The sequence below is a fragment of the Mastigoproctus giganteus genome, chromosome 6, assembly GCF_048544385.1.
Source record: "Mastigoproctus giganteus isolate SK-2022 chromosome 6, ASM4854438v1, whole genome shotgun sequence".
NCBI classification, from domain to species: domain Eukaryota; kingdom Metazoa; phylum Arthropoda; class Arachnida; order Uropygi; family Thelyphonidae; genus Mastigoproctus; species Mastigoproctus giganteus.
Window position 1 is genome coordinate 3,489,103 of NC_143580.1, and position 20,124 is coordinate 3,509,226.

The following is a 20,124-nucleotide window of genomic DNA, read 5'->3' on the forward strand; positions in this document are numbered from 1 at the left end:
TGTACTTGCCAGGTATCGAACCTGGGACCTTCCGCGTGTGAGGCGGATGTGATAACCACTACACCACAAGTACGAATTGTTCTTTTTAATTTATTTTCTAGGATATATTTGGTTTAAATTGGTATACCACCCTGATGATACTAATTTTATTCAAAAAATAATGCGACACTCATCCCGAAGCTCTACTGCGATTGCGATAGAAGTCACTTTTGTAGGACGGAAGAGGTCATTCTTAAATCCAGCGAAATTTCACATTAAAATCCCCTGGTTATGTAGATGAAAGAAATATGTTATAGGCCAAAATTATTCTAAGGAACATGACAAAATTCTCCTTAACCAGGCTGCATAGGCTAGTAAGTAGGATCGTAAGATGATTATGGACCGCTTCAACTTATCTCTTACAGATTGGAACAGGTGGACCTAAAATCCACTGTGTGGTAAGTTTTTTGAACAAGCAGGATGATTGATATAGAACCCAGCATGTCCGAGAGACTTCAAGGAGCTTTTAATATCCTGGACTTGGTTCTCACTAAGGAGCCTAATTGTATTAATAATTTGACAGCCGGCGAACCAATAGCAGACAGTTGTCTTTAATCTATGTGGTCAAGGGTAAATGTGAGAGCTTCAGTTTTAAGAGGAGGACTGTAATGGAATAAGAGATTTCTTGGGCTAGATTAACTGGAATGACTGTTGTATGGTGTCGTACAGAAATTTACTTTGGGAAATATTAAACGGACCCATCCTCCCAGCCACAAGCGATTTCGTATCGGCCCTCTTTGTTCTGTACACGAAAGATGCCAAAATGGATGACAGGTGAGATCAATGGTTTAAATGATCAAAAGAAATAGATGCGAGACAGTTACTGGAGGTCACATGATTCCAATTTGTATAATTTATAAGAGAATATGTATTAAAACCATTGGTGGAGTAAGACAGGCGAGAAATCGCTAGCAAATAGAGCTAAGAATGAAGGGTTTTCTAACAACTTCATTGGAACCCTCCAGAACGATCTGAATTTCAATTTCCCATTTTCAATATATGGTTACTTTCTATTTAAATTTGTTGCACTACTCCATCAATGTCGAGATTATTTTATGGGGGGAGCTTTTTACAGCATATAAGCACCAGCATTCAAGTGTTATTTCTGCGGTTGCAATTAGCTTAGGAGCAGAGAGGACAGTGATGTCCTTGCCTTGAAAGGTCAAGTTTAAGATTTGTTAAAGACAGCGCGATTACAAAATAATTTCCGGACTTTCAGGTGTTATATCTCTGAAACTGCTTGGGGGAAGAATCTGAAATTTTTGAATATTGTTTCATATGGTAAATTTTGTTTCAGAAAAGGATTAACAGTTCCAGCTCCCTAAAATAAAAATCAGTGCGACAAATATGGGTGATTTCAATTTGCCTCTAATTGATTGGAGTAAATGGGAAGGAAACTCAACATGGGGAACAAAATTTTCAAATCAACTAGATGACTGTTATTTGTATCAACATGTCAAGGAAAGTACTAGAGAAAAGAATATCCTAAACCTCATCCTAGACCACCCATGAATCAGATGACATAACAGGGCTGACAGTAGAGGAACCAGTAGCAGGAAGTGATCACGGAGTTCTACGGTGGATGATGACGAGAGAGGTAGCAGAAGTAAAAGGCAAAGGAATGGGTTTTAATTTCAGAAAAGGAAATTATGATGCCTTAAGGTACTACATGGCCTCTATTAACTGGGTAGATATCGCGCAGAGAATGAATACAATTGAACTGTGGTACGCTTTTAAAACATTAATCACAGATGCCTTGAATGCGTATATACCATTAAAAAAATACTCCACGAGAAGGGTTCCAAGTTGGATGAATAGTGAAGTTGCCGCATTACTTGAGCAGAAAAAGGTGGCATGGAAAGGTTACAGAGCAATAAAAAGTACTACCAGCTACAAGGTGATGTGTAATAGAGCCACACAAAAGGTTCGACAGGCACTTTATGAGAAATCACTAGCAAACAGAGAAAAGAGGAGGGGTTATAAGGAATTCTTCACATATATAAATGCCAAGAAGAGCAGCACAAACCAGATCGGACCTTTACGTAAGGGAAAGGGGATAATAAATACACCAGCTGCCGTTGTAGATGAACTCAACAGTTATTTTGCATCGATATTTACAAATGAAAAGCCTTTTGTGGCAATGGGAAATTGTGGGAGCGAAGTTAAAAAATATGTAATTAATGATATTGAAAATTTCGCAAGATTATTTAATGAAACGACTTTCGAGCCTACAGACCAGTAAGGCTCCTGGAGTTGATGGAATATACCCTATAATCTTGAGAGAGGCGGCAAGCGAGTGCATTGAACCATTGAGGCTAATTATGCGAGCATCACTAGACTCTGGGGAGATTCCCTTGGATTGGAAAAGTGCAAATGTATCTCCCATACATAAGGGTAGCTCTAAAAGTGAAGTTGGAAATTATCGACCTGTCAGTCTGACTTCAGTAGTAGGGAAAATCATGGAGGCAATGATCAAGGGTGGAATTCAGGATCATTTGGATCGAATTGAAATTCTCAAGGATACTCAGCATGGTTTTGTAAAGGGAAAATCATGTTTAACAAATCTGGTTCGCTATTTCGAAAGGGTCACTCACGAGCTGGATTTAGGGAATAATTTGGACATTGTTTATTTAGATTTCAGCAAAGCTTTTGACTCAGTCCCACATGAGCGGTTGCTTTATAAGCTGGAACAGGTTGGAATCACTGGGAAAATCCTTAGATGGATAGAAGGATGGCTTCAGGGCAGGAGGCAGAGGGTTGTGATAAATGGCTATTCCTCAGATTGGGTTGATGTAAGAAGTGGCGTTCCCCAAGGATCAGTATTAGGACCACTGTTGTTTTTAATTTTCATAAACGACATTGATGAAGTGTTAGAGGGCGTGATGTCTAAATTTGCAGATGATGTTAAAATTGGTAGAGTAGTCAATGATCACTGTCAAGCTGAGCTTCTTCAGAGAGACCTAGATAGACTTCAAGAATGGTCAGAAAAATGGCAGCTCTGCTTTAATCCAACAAAGCGTAAGGTATTACACCTGGGAAACAGTAATCCCAAAAAAACTTATTCACTTGGTGGAGTTCAACTAAACACAGTACTGGAGGAAAGGGACTTGGGTGTTACGATACGGTCAGACATGAAATTCTCTGAGCATTGTAAACAGGTTGCAAGGAAGGCCCATGGTGTCCTATCGATGATCTATCGAACTTTTGCAAGTAGAGATAGGGACGTGATAATCCCATTATATAAGGCTTATGTTAGACCACACTTGGAGTACTGTGTTCAAATATGGAGACCGCACCTAAAGAAAGACATCGAGCTTCTTAAAAGGGTTCAAAGAAGAGTAACTCGTCTGGTGAGATCCGCAAAAGGGCGTCCTTATGAAGAAAGACTTGGAATATGTGGGTTGCAGAGTTTGGAAACTAGACACCTTAGAGGAGATTTGATTGAGGTGTTTAAGGCTCTGAGAGGCATCAGTAAAATGAATGAGGACGAAATTTTCAAGATTATGAATGATGCTAGAACTAGAGGACATAAATTCAAGTTATGAGAGGGGGGAAATGTTTAGATTGGACTGCAGGAAGTTTTATTTTAGCCAGCGAGTTATAAATTACTTGAATAAGTTGAGTTCATGGGTGGTAGAAGCCGACAGTTTGGGGAAATTCAAAGGTCATCTGGATAGTACTTTCGGGTAAGGGAAGCGCATAGGATAATAGGTTTAATTTCCTTTTTATTTATTTTTATTTATTAATTATTATTATTTAGTTATTTATTTTATTTATTTATTTATTTTTTTGTTTTTATCATTGTTTTGTACGGATTTTGTTTTTTTTTTTTTTTTTTTTTTTTTGGCTGGTGCAGCCTAAGCCATAGGCTTTCTTGCACCATGCGACCGTTACTAATACTAATATTCATTGTCAACTAGTTTTCTGATGTAAACACGAAGTCTTGTTTCTTGCTTAAAAAAAGAAAAAAACGGAACGTTCAAGTAAGATGCACTCATCGGTTCACCCAATTGTTCGGCTCCATGTGGGTCGATTTTGAAGTTCGGGTTTATAGGAAAACACAAAAGACACGCGCGCACACATACACCTTCCTGGACATGAAACTGAAAAGGATTACCTCGATGACAGTTTCAACAGCAAAGCAATGAATCAACTAAAAGATCAATGAGAGTTATTCATAGAAAAATGAATTGCCAAAGTTTATTCCTTTATTTGGAGGGGAGGGAGGGAGTTTCTTGCATCGTCTACTTTTCTCATAGTTCGCCATTTCGTGAAGTGCAGTAGTTTATATGGTCATGATGATGACAAACCAACTGTTCGTGGTTTCAAGCAAAATTCAATCATTGGTGGCAGCAAACCGTACTTTACTTTCTACGAGAGAGCAAAATCAGTCACGTTTAATGGTGGAGTCTCCTACAGCGCCAAAGAGTGGAAATATTCAATGCCAATATGGAACAATGCAAGATATGGAATAGATACTCGTGTAAATTGTGCACACTGCAACTGTCTTTCAATTACTGAAAGCGAGAGAAGTGGTAAGCAGACAAAGGTTGAACGTGTTAACCCTCCCAAAGATTGACATCTATGACAAAAGACCAGTGTCATATCCATTTCCCTAAACTGCAGAAAGATATTACGAGTAACCACAAACTCCTGCGCATGTAGAAATTGCTACCTGATGTGAAATTGCAAGAATTATTTTCGGAATCCACCGATAAATATTGACTGCAGGCAGCTGATTTATTGATTTGGATGAAAACCATGTTGGACAGTTCTATTGGTATGAGCACATTTGCATACAACACACGGATTACGAGAAATTGTAGTACTGTTTGCTAGGTGGCAAACAGATGTACTTGTGGTGTAGTGGTTATCACTTCCGCTTCACACGCGGTTGGTCCCAGATTCGATACCTGGCAAGTACAAGAGCATTGATGAAATATTTTTTGTGCCTTAAAAGTAAAATTTCGGTTCGTTTTCTTATTTTATGTATATATAAAGACATTTTTGGATTATATATGAGTGGATGATGCCTGATTTTAAATTAACCAAGAAAAGTAATACAGAAATGCAAGAAGTAATTGAGAAATGCAAGAAGTAAGAATTACTCAGTCCCTTTCAGCTGCCTTTTGGTACTTTGCTTTGGAACCTCTGGGTTGATGGCTGAAGAATACTGAACCAGAAAAAGGAGCACAGGAAGGGCGAAACATTGCTGTAGAACTATTTATTTTCAACACTACTGAAAAAAACAAAGGGGTCAAAATGCAATTGCGCTTTCCACGGATCGAAGCGAAGTACGAGACTTCTTTTCTAGCATGAGATTTGGTTACATCGGTGTACCTCCCTCGTGGAATTAATTTTATCCCAGAAATAATGCTGCAATGACGCGCAAGATTCTGTCGTGATTGGGGTGCGAGTGGTAACCACCTCCAAATAGGAGGCAAGAGATCATTGGCTAGATGTAATGAAATATCCATGATACAGATCGGAGAGATGAACTTGAACCACCCCTCTTCCCCTCCCTTTTTTTTCAAGGACACGAACCCTTGTCCAATATTAGAAATAACAAAATATTCTTCTAATGAGGCAATAAAATTAAACTATATGACGCGGAATATAATGCCTCGTGGGTAGCGCAGTTGGTAGAATCGCCATCCTTCCCACACCGGGTGGAAAAGAATTGAGTCCGAGTCTCATCGATGACTGAAAGAATTTTTATGGGCTTTTTGTTCACAACATGACTGAGTTAGTCGGTCTCAGAAGAGGGTAGCACGGTTTTTCCTCTCGAAAACGGGTTTTTCGTCTAGCAAAACAGAAAATCGATCTCAGAACACACGCATTTTGCAGACAATAGAGGTCAATGCTTATTAATGATACTGTTGAAGGTATATCAGGCTTAATGTCTAAGTTTGCAGATGGCACAAAGATTGGCAGGTTGGTTAACGACAATCATTAGGGTGAGCTACTTTTTTTATCTTTTACTGCTACAAGATCCAAGAAAATTGGGTCGATGGGTTGTATACACGGAGTAACATGGCCTTAGTCGATATAAGAATCGCTGAAATCACAGAAAAAGCAATACTAAAACGATGATAATGAAATAAAATGAAATTATCAAAGCTGAAAATAGACACACGGCCAAAAATATACGAACGTTTATTCAGTATCGAATCCGGACGCCCCTGTTTCTAATAACAGCAAGTCTGCGGCGCAGCATGAATTGTATACGGTGTTTTAGTGCGTTTTGGTCGAATTGAAACCATTCTTCCAATAAAATATCGTTACTGCAACAAAGTTAAAGGAAGAGCACTTCGGTGCCGAATAGCTCTCTCCAGCATATCCCACATATTCTTAATAGGACTAAGATCAGACGAATATAGGACCAGGAAAGATCGTAGAAACCCTTACCATATTCTCGGACCCATTCTTGAATGATTCTAGCACGATGCGCTGTTGATCGTCATCCATATTACCTTTGAGATAAATGTGCAATATTGCGGTGTGGAGTAAGATCTGATACAAAATTCAGGTACTCCTTAGATGACCCACCTTACACCGATATCAACGGACCCAGTCCGTGCCAACAGAACGTTCCCCATACTATGATACCACCTCCAAATGCTTGGCTTGTCTTAACAAGGCAAGCTCCAACACTTCGTGAGGTTCTCGCCACACTCTCTGTGCAAAACAAAGAGTATCTTGATTAGTCTGACTACGTGACTTTTTTCCATTGTTCCACTGTCAAATAGCGACGTCTGGGCACCTCTGCAAGTGTATTTTTCTGTATTTTCTCTGAAAAAAGTAGCTTTTGAAATAGTAAGCGAGTGCCAATACCCAATTTCTTCAATTCTGTGGGTATTGTTGGGCTTTGTTGAGTCCAGATGTTATTTGCTACACACTGAGCGTTCTATTATTATGTACAGTCCTCTTTAGAATACGAAGTCTTTCGAAGGACTGTTTTTCTGCCACATTTACCCCCCTGAGATGTAGAAGAACCGTTTGCTTCCAGCCATTAAAAAACTTTGAGATGGCTGTTTGAGAAATCAGTCGTGTCTTTCGTTTCTTGAATCATCGCTCCATTTAAACACCACAATTCCAGCGTTATTTTTGCGATTGCAATTAAGTAACGAGCGGGAGAAACAGTGATGTCTTTACGTTCAACGTTAAGTTTAAGATTCAGTAAACAAAGAGCGACTTTAAAATAATTTCGGGAGTTTCACGCCTTAGAAAAGAGTCTGAAATTTCGAGAAAATCTCTGCAATTAAGCACGATCTCCAAATATTTGCAAAATGAGGAAAAAAGAATCCTACTCTATTGGAATCTTTGCAGTTAATACAACAGATCTGTGGTATAAAAAAGTACTGTCCTAAGTTTAGTAAGGTGTATGCATTACGGGCAAACAAGCGCATGTGTAGAAACTGTGATGTGGTGTGAAATTTTAAGAATTGTTTTCGGAATCCCCGGATAAAAATTGAATGCAAGCAGCTGATGTATTAAGAGAGGTAAAGCCCTTTTTAAAAAACCTTTATTTTAAGTCTGAATTTGCGTATATAAAGCTGATCTACTTCAATAATTGCGTACAACAAGGATCAGGGGAAAACTGTGACTGTGCCACGTTCGAAAGCGAAACATCTTTCTGTTTTTTGTTTGTTTTTTTTTTTTTTTTTTTTTTGTCATTTTCTGATTGCACTTTTCGTGTTAGTCTGTAGAATTCGGAGGATTATCGATTCTCTGAACTCCTTTGCGTGATGAAGAGAGATGTGTGTGTACTTGTGGTGTAGTGGTTATCACATCCGCTTTACACGCGGAAGGTCCCAGGTTCGATACCTGGCAAGTACAAAAACATTTAAGTATTATATTTTTGTGTCTTTGTACTTTAAAGTTCTGTCCGTTTCTCATTTTATACAGAGAGAGAAACTTTTTTTTGTCTTATTTATGAACCGGTGATGGCCGGTTTTAAATTAACCAACAAACCAAGATAATATAGGAATGCAAACAGAAAGTTGAATGAAGATGGTTGCCAGGTATTTGAGGAATTCTGCAAATATACGGCAGGCAATTTGTTTCAGTGATCTACACCCTCCCGAAAGTAAAGTTCACGAGATCCAGTCTTCTGTTTTGCCCAAAAGTCCTGTAATTGTCGCTCTGGTCTTTTCTCTTCTGTCACTGAAAATATACTCCCGATCATTTTAGAGTTTCTTATCAGGACTTTATTTACTTATTTAAGCGCCCCCTCAAGATGCTTAATTGTCTAGCTTTGAAGTCAGCACCTTTCAATCTGCTCTTCGCATGGACGTCGATTATCACTCCAACACCACTGTCGTTGCCCTTCTCCAAACCTTTCTAGAGGTTCTACGCCTTTCTTCAAGTATGGACTCTGATCTTGGTACATTACTTAAATGCCATTTCCCTTTCACAAGATGGGGTCTCACCGTCTCACCATCTTGTCAAAGGGAAATGACAACCTTTTTCGTAGTTGCTAACATAGACAGGACACCATGTGCCTTCCTAGCCGCCGGTTTACACTACTTCATAAATTTAATGCCTGTCTGAATCGTAACACCAAATTAGTCTTTTTCGTCCTGGACCACCGTTAACCTCCCATAGCCTTAGGTATTGCCTGCATTTCTGTTCCCCGAGAGCAACACCTGCCGTATATAAAACTTACATAATAGAAATACACTGCCCTACCATTAATATCCGGACTCCCCTTAATATATTGGGTCAAACAGGGCGCATTATTAATATCTTTAATGCAGGCAGTGATTGGTTACATGATTGTCTGATGCAATAATACCCAAAACAGCGACAACGCTAGGGGGTTTTATATGCATGCAACACGTCACAGAACCTGCTTTAAATATGCACGCTGGGCTTCGAACAGACAATTGAAAAAGTGAACATACAAGATGACACGGTCAACAGAATTACCTCATCAAATGCTAAACTCCTATTAACATGGTGTAAGGAGCACAAATAGAGCAGTGGAAAACATTCCAGTAATTTATAACTCGCTGGCTAAAATAAAACTTCCTGCAGTCCAATCTAAACAATTCCCCCCCCCCGTAACTTGAATTTATGTCCCCTAGTTCTAGCATCATTTATAATCTTGAAAATTTCGTCCTCATTCATTTTACTGATGCTCCTCAGTGCCTTAAACACCTCAATAAAATCTCCTCTAAGGTGCCTAGATTCCAAACTCTGCACCCCACATATTCGAAGTCCTTCTTCATAAGGACAATCTTTTAGCAGGTCTCACCAGGCGAGTTACCCGTCTTTGCAGCCTTTCAAGAAGCTCGATGTCTTTCTTTAGGTGCGGTCTCCATACTTGAACACAGTATTCCAAGTGTGGTCTAACAAAAGCCTTATATAATGGGATTATCACGTCCCTTTCTCTACTTGCAAAAGTTCGATAGATCATCAATAGGACACCATTGGGAATAGCCATTTATCACAACCCTCTGCCTCCTGCCCTGAAGCCATCCTGCTATCCATCTAAGGATTTTCCCTGTGATTCCAACCAGCTTATAAAGCAACCGCTCATGTGGGACTGAGTCAAAAACTTTGCTGAAATCTAAATAAACAATGTCGAAATTATTCCCTAAATCGAGCTCATGAGTGACCCTTTCAAAAGAGCAAACCAGATTTGTTAAACATGATTTTCCCTTTACAAAACCATGCTGAGTATCTCTGAGAATTTCAGTTCGATCCAAATGATCCTGAATTCCACCCTTGATCGTAGTCTCCATGATTTTCCCTACTACTGAAGTCAGACTGACAGGTCGATAATTTCCAACTTCACTTTTAGAACCACCCTTATGTATGGGAGATACATTGGCACATTTCCAATCCAATAGAATCTCCCCAGAGTCTAGTGATTGTATCCTCCCAATGAAGTTTGGTGGAGGGGCTGCTTTTCATGGTTTGGTTTGGTTTGGGCCTATTAGTCGTTATCAACAAAATCATGAATGTTGTGCAATACCAGGACAGCTTGGACAATTATGCCCTTCCAACAATATGGCAATACTTCGGGCACGTCGAGATCGCCCAAAGAACAAGGCCGAACTGGTGACTGCGTTAAAGGCAGTCCGAGTAGAGGAACATATCACGTGACATTTATTTTATTTTATTTTTATTTTTTGGTAGTTGTTGGCGCATCGGCTTCTGTGGCTATGATGCACCTCCCAAGGTTTTTGCAGTACTTTGATTCAAGCCCGAGGCGGGATTCGAACCCGCGACCTTTGGATTGCTAGGCAGGTACTTTACCCACCAGGCTAGCCCGGTCGGCGTGACATTTATAAAAAGCTGGATGAGGGTATCCGCGAAGATTGAAGGCCGTTATAAAAGCAAAGGATTTCAGCACAAAATATTAAATCACACAATAAAAGCTCTTTTTTTTTGTCTAAATGCAGGTGTCCGGATATTAATGGTAGGCCAGTGTAGTTTCTGTTCATATTCAACTGTTTTTTATGTGAGTGGTATATTGTTACTTAGCATACAATTAAAATATCTTAAATGCAAAATAACCGATTTAAAATATATTTCCGCCATATATTCATTTATTTATTTTTAATCCATGTTAAGGGCAAGGAAATGAACACAGGCCATTCTATGGGTGAGGTGTATCTTCGGTTTATCTTCTTCTCAATTACACACACAAGAATGTGGACATGTGTTTCGTCTTATGGAGGGCATCCTAAAATTTAGCTGAACTCCGCCATGGTTCTATGTGTGATGATATACAAAATGGCCAGAAATGACTGTAGCGTGCTGTGCGTACAACCTGAAGAAAGCCATGAAAACGTACATGGTCACTGAGGGCTGGTTATTTGGTTGTTTCAGGATTTTTGGTTCAAATTGCGCCGTATATAATGCGTCTGTAAATTGCATGGTCGATTTGATGGACAAAAACCCGATCTGCTAGGAGAAAAAGCGATGCTACCTTGACTACTTCAGCCAAGTTGTGTAAAAGACACAAAACTGTCTCCATCTGTTCTTTCCAAGTTCTTGCTGAACTCCTGCCTATGGACCAGCTTCCAATTTCTAAAGGACTTCATACCATATCAGAAATGGCCATCCTTTTAACTTTGCTGCAAACACTTCTGACCCATCTGCAAATCTGAAGACAGAAAATCTAAATGTAGGCCTGAACTTAGTAATCAATGGACTGATGGTCCAGTATACCAAAAGGAGCGGATACCAGATGTTTTGTGTCGCATGTAAATTTTAATCCGAAAAAGCTGAATGAGAGTATCCGCGAAGCGGATACTCTCATTCGGCTTTTTTCTCATTCATGTGACATTTATAAAAAGCTGGATGAGAGTAGCTTTTTATAAATTTCACGTGATATGTTCCTCCACTCGGCTTGCCTTTAAAGCAGCCAAATTTCGTTAAAATCCATCTGCTAAATCACTTCATTCTGGAGTAAATTTTGCACGTAAAATCACTGTAGAAGTCTTTATGTTTCGAAGACTCTTTTTAATGTTCGCCTGATATCAGTAATTTTCTTCCATCCACATAAATGAGTGGTGTAGGAGGGCGTTCCCTTTGGACACACTGTGGCACTACCGTCTGCCCCATGAGCATAGTATGATGGGAATACTTTAAAAGAATCTTCAGAAGTGTGTTCCCAGCATCGTTGGGTTAAGTACGGTTCCCGGCTCTTATACGGCCATGAGTACATTAATTAATTAAAACCAGAATCAATGCTCTACCAACATTAGCCAGGTCAAGGAGTCTTCCTAGCCCATGTTGCTGAACGATGTCACCCCTCTTATGGTGCCAGCATCAAAACATATGATGGAATTGAGAATATTGTTGTGCATCGTCTCTCCCAGAAACAGTGAAGGCTTTTGAAAGCGATCTTCTGTCTAACAGCTGCTAGGTTGAGGAAACCCGATCTAGTGTATTCGTAATGACAGGGTTGTTTTATTAGACGCTCAGGTTGTAGGACACGGGTACGAACTAAACGTATCCCATAGATTAAGGACTTATTAAAAGGACACAAATATTAGTTTAAAGGCATTAATCAGAAATCAAACAGGTCATCTCCCAGTTGTTACCTCGATAACTATAGAATAGAATCTTTAATTGCAGCATGATATTCATACAATTAGTCCCCCACGGCATGGTGGTGCCAGGGGTTAACAAAACAAATTTACAAAAGAGATACACATGAGAAAAACATATATATTACATCATATTATTGGAAGGCAACAAAGCACAGTTTTACATTTTCAGTTCGACGAGGATTCCCTTCCTCTATTTTTTATTATTGACCACTTCTTGGAGGTCCCCGTCGATGGCTTGCAGTGAGGGCAGCATTTGCTTTGGCATGAATCTGCCGGTTAGTACTAGCCGGTTATGGTTTGGTAACAGCTGTGCTGAAGACAGGAGAAAAGGGGGGAGGGGAATGCGCCAAGAGCAGTGATCCCAGAAGTTCGGCTCTGTAATTTTTCCGGTGGCCATCTTGATGGTGAACAGCAGCCGTCTTTCTCCGATGTAGGATCGGAGCCGGCGCAGTTGAAGGGCACATCTGCTAACTACGTTGATCTGAGAGCTGGGAAAAGGTGGAGTTTGCTGTTGGCCCATTTTAGAAGCCAAATTTCGGTTTGATTTAATGTTGGATTCGGCAGCCGAGGCCCATATCTCTGAAGAATACAGTATTGTCGGGTATCGGTTTGCTTCGATGTATCTTTTTACCAGGTGTGGGTCGGTGGTGTGGAGCAGCTGTTTGGGGACCAGCTGTTAACGTGATCATTGAAGGATAACTTGGAGTCGAAAACGACCCTCAGATCTTTGTGCGTTTGAACACTTGGAACTGAGGAGCCGTTAAGCACAGGCTCCAACGTTGTTGGGCTGCCCTTTAGTGAAAAAATTATTTGTGCCGATTTTTCGAGGTTAATTTGGAGGTTGAATGCGTTAAGGTAGTCAGCCATGTTTTGTAGTTTGCTGTTGATTTGCTGAGTGATTTCCTGAGTAGTTTCGGCTGCCGAGTCGGATGGTGATATCCTAGTAAGGAGCTTAACATCGTCGCATTATGTGATCCAATTGCATTTGTTGGCCACAAACGGCACCATGATTGCCGTGAAGAGAACGCCAGACAAGATACCGCTCCCCTTGAGGCACACTGGCAGTTATGTGACTCATGAAGGTCTTTGTTCCGATCTTTAGCACAAGGGTCCTCTTGGATAGGAGAGATTCTAGGAACCAGAGAGCATCGCCCCGAAAATTGAAGTGGTTTTCTAAGAAATGTAGGAGATTGGGTATATATTGTTAGGGTATATTATTGTTTATTTGTTTATAACTATTTTGTTTAGGGGTGTGTGAATTCGTACCTCCGCCTCTTTATCTTCACACCCTTGGAATAACCGCTGCAGATTTGAAGGTACTCGCTGTTTGTGTAAGGATCTTATAAATGATTACAGGTACACCAGTCTGTGACCTTAGTTATAAGAGTGAAGACCTAACTATGGTGTTCTTTGGACTGCATGGTTGGCAACTAATAGCTATTCTGGAATATAATAATTGCCATCAAGAAAGAACTTCAATTTAAAACCAAATACATCGCAGAAAATAACAAACGCAGCCTGTACTTGTGGTGTAGCGATTATCACATCCGCTTAACACGCGGAAGGTCCCAGGTTCGAACCCTGGCAAGTACAATTTTTAAGCATCTGTTTTGCATGTCTTTCATAGGTGTTGAAAGCGAACAGTTCGATCACTCACTTTTTCTGTTGATCTTGTTAAAATGGTTCTTTTCTTATTTTACTTGGTTAGTTTAAAATCGGACATGGTCCACCCATTGAAAAATAAGCCAAAAATCTTTTCTTTCTCTTACAAATAAGAAAGGAACCAAATTCGTCGAAGTAAAAAAAATGCGAAAAATATTTTTTGTACGCTTGCTGTACATGCCAGAGATCAACACGAAGACCTCGTCGATGAGACACCACTACAATGCCAGGAGTTTTGTAGTGGTTGTGGCACCCAGAACGAGCTGGTGGTTAGCCAAGTAATAGGGTAAGGTCACTCGATGAGTGAACCCTGGCGTCTTCTCAGCTTCCCAGGAAGATCCCCTATAAAAAAAATAATAAAATAAAATTTTGCGACAAGGGACAGCGGGGATGACAGCCTAAGTCGTGGATAATAGGTGAAGGTGAAGAAGGTGGATTGTAAGGAGACTTCTACCAGGAGTTAGAGGGGCGCGTGTATAGAGGCAACTCGCCCCCCGCAGGGGCAGGGCAGTTAACAGTTGAGAAAGTGCATGGAATGGAAAGTTCCATCAGGAAAATGCTAGGAGGTGGAGAGGGAAGTGAACATGGCGATGGGGAACGCAAGGGATTAAGGTCTGGGGGTTCGAGTATTGTAAGTGAGGATACAGGTTTTGGCTGCTCACATCCCGCACTGGTCAGGCAGCTGAAACCAGTATCAGCATCCGACATCATGTTGCCTAAGAGAAGGAAATAGCATGGCGTTAGCAGAGCAATGGGGGGGGGGGGGCTGCTTTCAAGATAGGTTGCTCACCAACTGTAGTCATAATCAGAGGGAAGTACCTGTCTAACGAGAACAAATATATGCACACTAGTTTGGCACACATCTATCATTTCTACATGTACACATTTTTTTTTATTTTGCATATATTCAGTGCACAAAAACTATAAAACTGACAAATCCATTACCCGTCACTCATTCTCTCAGACCAAACAGCACCTGAATGAAAATAAAGACGTTTAAAACATTTTTTTGACATTATAAAGAAACAACAAAAGAGATCATTTATTTTGCGTGGATGAGTTTGTCCTTCCTTTTCACATCCGGTTGTACAGTAATTTCTCCTGACCTTTAGATGTGTTTTGTGTGAACGATTTGTTTTATTCTGTCTGCTACGGAGAATAAAATGCAGCGCCTTTCCGCAGATATAAAGACTGAGTGCTCATTTTTTCCCACTCCTAAAAAAAAAAGAATCTCTAGAATGAATGCCGGGGGTATGTTTTCACTGGTAAAAGAGAGAACCAGGGAGACAAACACAACATTTTGAGGAGAAACAGAAAGTTGTGGATCAAATGAACTTTATTTTAGAGCCGGAGTAGATCCTTGGGAGAAAAAAAAAAAAAAAAACAGCATGATGGAATTTGGTGGTTTTAAGTTCTTCTCATATATCTGTGTTCCCTGTATCGTGGATATACCAGTGCATCTGACCAATGATCTCTTGCGTCCTAATTGGATGCAGCTATCACTCCAATGCCGAAAGAGTTTTCTGTACCATCGTTGTATTTTTTCTGGGATAAAATTAATTCCACTAGGAAAGTGAACCAATGTAACAAAACCTCATGCTAGAAAAGATTCAGAAAAGCAGTCCTCTTCATTCTGTACTTGTGGCGTAGTTGTTATCACATTCGCCCAATGGTTCCCTCTTCGATCCCTGGCGAATACACCTTTTACATCCACTTTTTTTTTTTTTTTTTTTTTTACTATTGTTGAAAATAAAGTTTTTCAGGGAGGTTCCATCCTTCTCTTTTTCGCTTCACTTCCCCTCGACCCACCCCCTAAAGCGGTTCGAAAGTAACAGTCTTACCGTCTTACTTGTGTTTTGCATTTTATGCTGCCTTATTTTCACAATAAAATCATAATATTCAACGTCCTAAAAACCCTGACCCTTGGAGATATTAATTCTTGTCTTGATCTGTGTTAAAACAGTTCTTTATTATTTTTGGTTAAATTTTAAATCACGCTTTCAAACCATTCATAAATAAGCCGAAACATTTCTCTCTTAAAAGAGAAGAAAATGACCGCAATATATTTTCATTAGCATTCGGTATTTATCAGGTATCGAACCTGGAACTTTCCGCGTGTAATACAGATGTAATAACCACTACACCACAAATAGAGATGTCTCCAACTAGCAGCCATTCGCATAGCGCGCCTATTTCTGGTGATCCGAAATGGCCGTGATCACCAGAAATGCATAATCAAAAATTCGCATCCAATCTCGAGATATGCAGGATTCTGGGTTTGCCCACAATACGTATATTTTATCTTTTATCTGCCAATCTATTGCATATCGTGCATTATTGCACGCTTCCACTTTTTGCGCTGGAAGAATGGAAATTGTACATGAGTGAATTCGCTCTCTTGTAGAAAGTAGGGTTTGCTGTGACGATGCAAACGATATTTGTTCCACTTTAAGATCGGGGTGTACGATTAAACATTGTTCGAAACCGGAACAAAGGGTTATGAACACAAACATCGCCATGCAAAAATTAGACAATGCATGAAACATCCTCAAAACAACCAATAGAGCAGGAGTTCATTTTCCCGTGGATAGTTTGCATTGATCTTTCAGTTGGTTCATTGCACTGCTGTTAGAACTGTCTTAAAGAATCCCCGAGGTATTCCTTTCTAGTTCCCAATGCCCATGTGTGTGTTTTAGGTTTTGCTATAAACGTTTACATTAAAATCCTTCTTGACTATCCCCTCAGGCAGCAGAACAGTTGACGTTGACAAGAAACAAGAATTCGTCTTTAGAGGAGAAAACTTTGTACAGCTGTGAGTACTTTGCTTTTGACGTAATTGAAACACAAAAATAACGATCGAATTCCGGTGCAGAAACTCTCTCCTCAGAAAGTAATTTCAAGATTGATGGAGCAGTATATAGAACGCCAAACGAAAGTAGCTGTATATTGAACTCACGAGATCAAAATTCAGGATGTTCTTGTGTCTGGTCAAACTGGTGGTGGTGCAATATTCTCTGAAAAAAAAAATGAAATCGGTGAACTTCACGGGATTTTCCACTTCAACCAATTAAGGGATCTATAGGATTTGCTCTCTTATCTTCCTTTTTCAATTCCTACTATTAGTTCACACTCTCCCTATATATATTTATATATCTTGTTCAAATTTTCAATCGTTAATAAAATACTTTTTATTCATCCACTCAAGTTCAAATACATTTTTTTAAACTTGTAGTGGATGACACTTGATGTTAATACAGTTTTTTCAAATATTAATTCATTAATTAAATTTAATTAATTAATTTTAGTTTTATATGGGAGAAAAAAATTTCTCTTATATAAGATATTTAACAGGATATAAATTTAGGAATAAATACCGTCAGTGGCGAAGCGTGTAGATCGCTGGAAAAAAATTTCTTTTTTCATTCTGGGTTCTAGTCTGAGTCAAGGAGGGAACAAAATGGAAAATGAAACGTGTGAATAAAAATAATAGTCCAACACCATATATAGAAAGGAAAATAGAAAATTGCGAGGAAATTCGCTTTCTATTTTGCCACTTAATATTGTGATTCTGTCATATGTATATACATATTTATATTAATTGTAATTATTTAATAAAAAGTAACTAAAATAAAATTTTTCTTTGTTGACCTAAGTAGGAATTGACTTTAAATTTTTTTTTTTATATTACTTGTTATTTTAATATAACGCAATAACTCTTCTTAGCACTCTTTGCTAGATTACTTTCGTTGTGTGACTCCACCAGTGCCTCTTATAATGCCCATTCAAATCGGATTCCCGTAACTGTCTGATGCCTGTTTCTTTTGATCAGTTAAACCTCTTGACCTCACCTGTTGTCCATTTTTGCATTCTTTTGTTTACGACGAGCACGTTTAATCCTACAAACCACAACCGTTTGTGGTTTGGAGGATTAGAGGCAGATGAGTCCCTTGAATATTTTCCGCAATATACAGCATTTCTATCCAACACCAACTGCTTGCTATTGCGTCCCCTGCTGTCAAATCATTGGTACATTCAGACTGCTTAGTGAGAATCAGGTCAAGAACCTTTGAAATCTCTTGATTGTTTGTTATTTGGTTTTTAGGAGCATTAGCAACTAAGGCCATATTGCTCCGGAAATCTCTTGAACATGGGGGGTTAGACAGTAATCATTTCGAAGTTCATGTTTGATATTTTAATGCAATATGTCGCTGCCTTTAAAAATGACCTTTTCTGTCCTGCCAAGTGGCTTTCACCGCAATCGCAAAAGAACCTTGAGAACCGTCTCGCATTATTTCTCAAATAAAATTAGCGTCAATAGGGAAGAAATCCAATTTAAACCAAATACATTTTAAAAAGGAAGAAAGCATGTACGAATTGTACTTGTGGTGTAGTGGTTATCACATCCGTCTCACACGCGGAAGGTCCCAGGTTCGATACCTGGCAAGTACAAAATTTTGTTTTGTCTTCGATAATTGGAAAATAAACAGTGGGACCCTTTCGACCACATGCGCAGCTTCTCGGGACGGGGATAATCGAGGAGAGCTGAATTAATTGATTGATTAAATGTTATTTCTGTTCTTCAAAGGAGAGGAAAGTTCCCGCTCTCTACGATAACCTACCTTAACAGAAACTCATTCCTTGTCTTGTTAAAATGTTAATTTTTTTTTTCTTTTCCTCGGTTAGTTAAAGATCGGACAGCGCCCATTCAAAATTAAGTCATAAATTTCTGTCTTACAATGAAGGAACCAAATTGGTCAAAGGGAGGAAAAGCACGAAGAAAATGTTTCACGGAGGTTTGCTGTTCTTCTAGGAAATGAATTAGAGATTCAGTCCTCCGTCATGCAAGGCGAATGTAATACCACTGCACCCCACACATTTGCACCCACGGAGCAGAAACTGAGTTCAGGGGATCAATAATCCACCAATCTCGATAGGCTAATAAGAAAAGTACAATCGAACATCGAGGAGGGGGCTGAAGATCTTTTCTTTTGCGTAGGAGTGTCTATCAACAGTAAGACCATACTTTTCCCTTAGTACCGCAGTTTCTCTTGATCATGTCCTGTTCAGTGCACAACCGCATGAACAATATTTCTCGATGGAAAGAAGAAAATGTCACACCCTCCTGCTCACATGGACGGTCTCAATTGTTACTGTTTTTTTTTTTTTTTGCGCCAACCCATACTCCACAAACATAAAATTGTCTGTGCTCAATTTACCACCTTCCATAGGGGGTGACAGATGAAACTAAAGGGTACGCTCGATTCCATAATATACCCACATTTACGTGTCGTGTGCTGTATGGGTCTTTGCAAATATTTCTTCATAATTTTCCTTAGTTTATTTAAAAGCAGATTTCACCGATTTATAAACAACACAGCGAGAAAATTCCTGCTGAAAAAGGGAAAGGGTCCTTTTTTTGCTCGTGGACAGACACGGTCTAGTGCTTCTCGAAAAAAGGGAAAACATTTCTACAGAGACGTTTTTCCTCCCTTTGACCAATTTGGTTCCTTCATTGTAAGACAGAAATTTTTGATTTAATTTTGAATGGGCGCTGTCCGATCTTTAACTAACCAAGGAAAAGAAAAAAAAAATTAACATTTTAACAAGACAAGGAATGAGTTTCTGTTAAGGTAGGTTATCCTAGAGAGCGGAAACTTTCCTCTCCTTTGAAGAACAGAAATAACATTTAATCAATCAATTAATTCAGCTCTCCTCGATTACCCTGTCCCGAGAAGCTGCGCATGTGGTCGAAGGGGTCCCACTGTTTATTTTCCAACCATCGAAGACAGAACAAAATTTTGTACTTGCCAGGTATCGAACCTGGGACCTTCCGCGTGTGAGACGGATGTGATAACCACTACACCAGAAGTACAATTCGTGGATGCTTTCTTCCTTTTTAGAATGTATTTGGTTTAAATTGGATTACTTCCCTGTTGACACTAATTTGATTTGAGAAATAATGCGAGACGGTTCTCGAGGTTCTTTAGCGATTGCGGTGGAAGCCACTTGGCAGGACAGAAAATGTCATTTTTAAAGGCAGCGACATATTGCATTAAAATATCAAACATGAACTTCGAAATGATTACTGTCTAACCCCCCATGTTCAAGAGATTTCAAAGGTTCTTGACCTGATTCTCACTAAGCAGTCTGAATGTACCAATGATTTGACAGCAGGGGACGCAATAGCAAGCAGTTGGTGTTGGATAGAAATGCTGTATATTGTGGAAAATATTCAAGGGACTTATCTGTCTCTAATCCTCCAAACCACAAACGTTTGTGTTTGTAGGATTAAACGTACTCGTGTTCCGTAAACAAAAGAATGCAAAAATGGACAACAGGTGAGGTCAAGAGG

The 20,124-nt window shown here is 39.4% G+C and overlaps 6 non-coding genes across 6 annotated transcripts; 4 read left to right on the forward strand and 2 right to left on the reverse strand.

Moving 5' to 3' along the window:
• TRNAV-CAC (transfer RNA valine (anticodon CAC)) lies at window positions 1-73 on the reverse strand. Its single transcript has one exon. It is a non-coding gene; the product is annotated as a tRNA-Val (tRNA).
• Window positions 74-4,891: 4,818 nt separating this feature from the next.
• TRNAV-CAC (transfer RNA valine (anticodon CAC)) lies at window positions 4,892-4,964 on the forward strand. The gene has a single exon. It is a non-coding gene; the product is annotated as a tRNA-Val (tRNA).
• Window positions 4,965-7,805: 2,841 nt separating this feature from the next.
• Window positions 7,806-7,878, forward strand: TRNAV-UAC (transfer RNA valine (anticodon UAC)). Its single transcript has one exon. It is a non-coding gene; the product is annotated as a tRNA-Val (tRNA).
• Window positions 7,879-13,630: 5,752 nt separating this feature from the next.
• Window positions 13,631-13,703, forward strand: TRNAV-AAC (transfer RNA valine (anticodon AAC)). The gene has a single exon. It is a non-coding gene; the product is annotated as a tRNA-Val (tRNA).
• Window positions 13,704-18,148: 4,445 nt separating this feature from the next.
• Window positions 18,149-18,221, forward strand: TRNAV-CAC (transfer RNA valine (anticodon CAC)). The gene has a single exon. It is a non-coding gene; the product is annotated as a tRNA-Val (tRNA).
• A 1,350-nt stretch (window positions 18,222-19,571) lies between these two features.
• Window positions 19,572-19,644, reverse strand: TRNAV-CAC (transfer RNA valine (anticodon CAC)). The gene has a single exon. It is a non-coding gene; the product is annotated as a tRNA-Val (tRNA).
• Window positions 19,645-20,124: the final 480 nt, after the last annotated feature.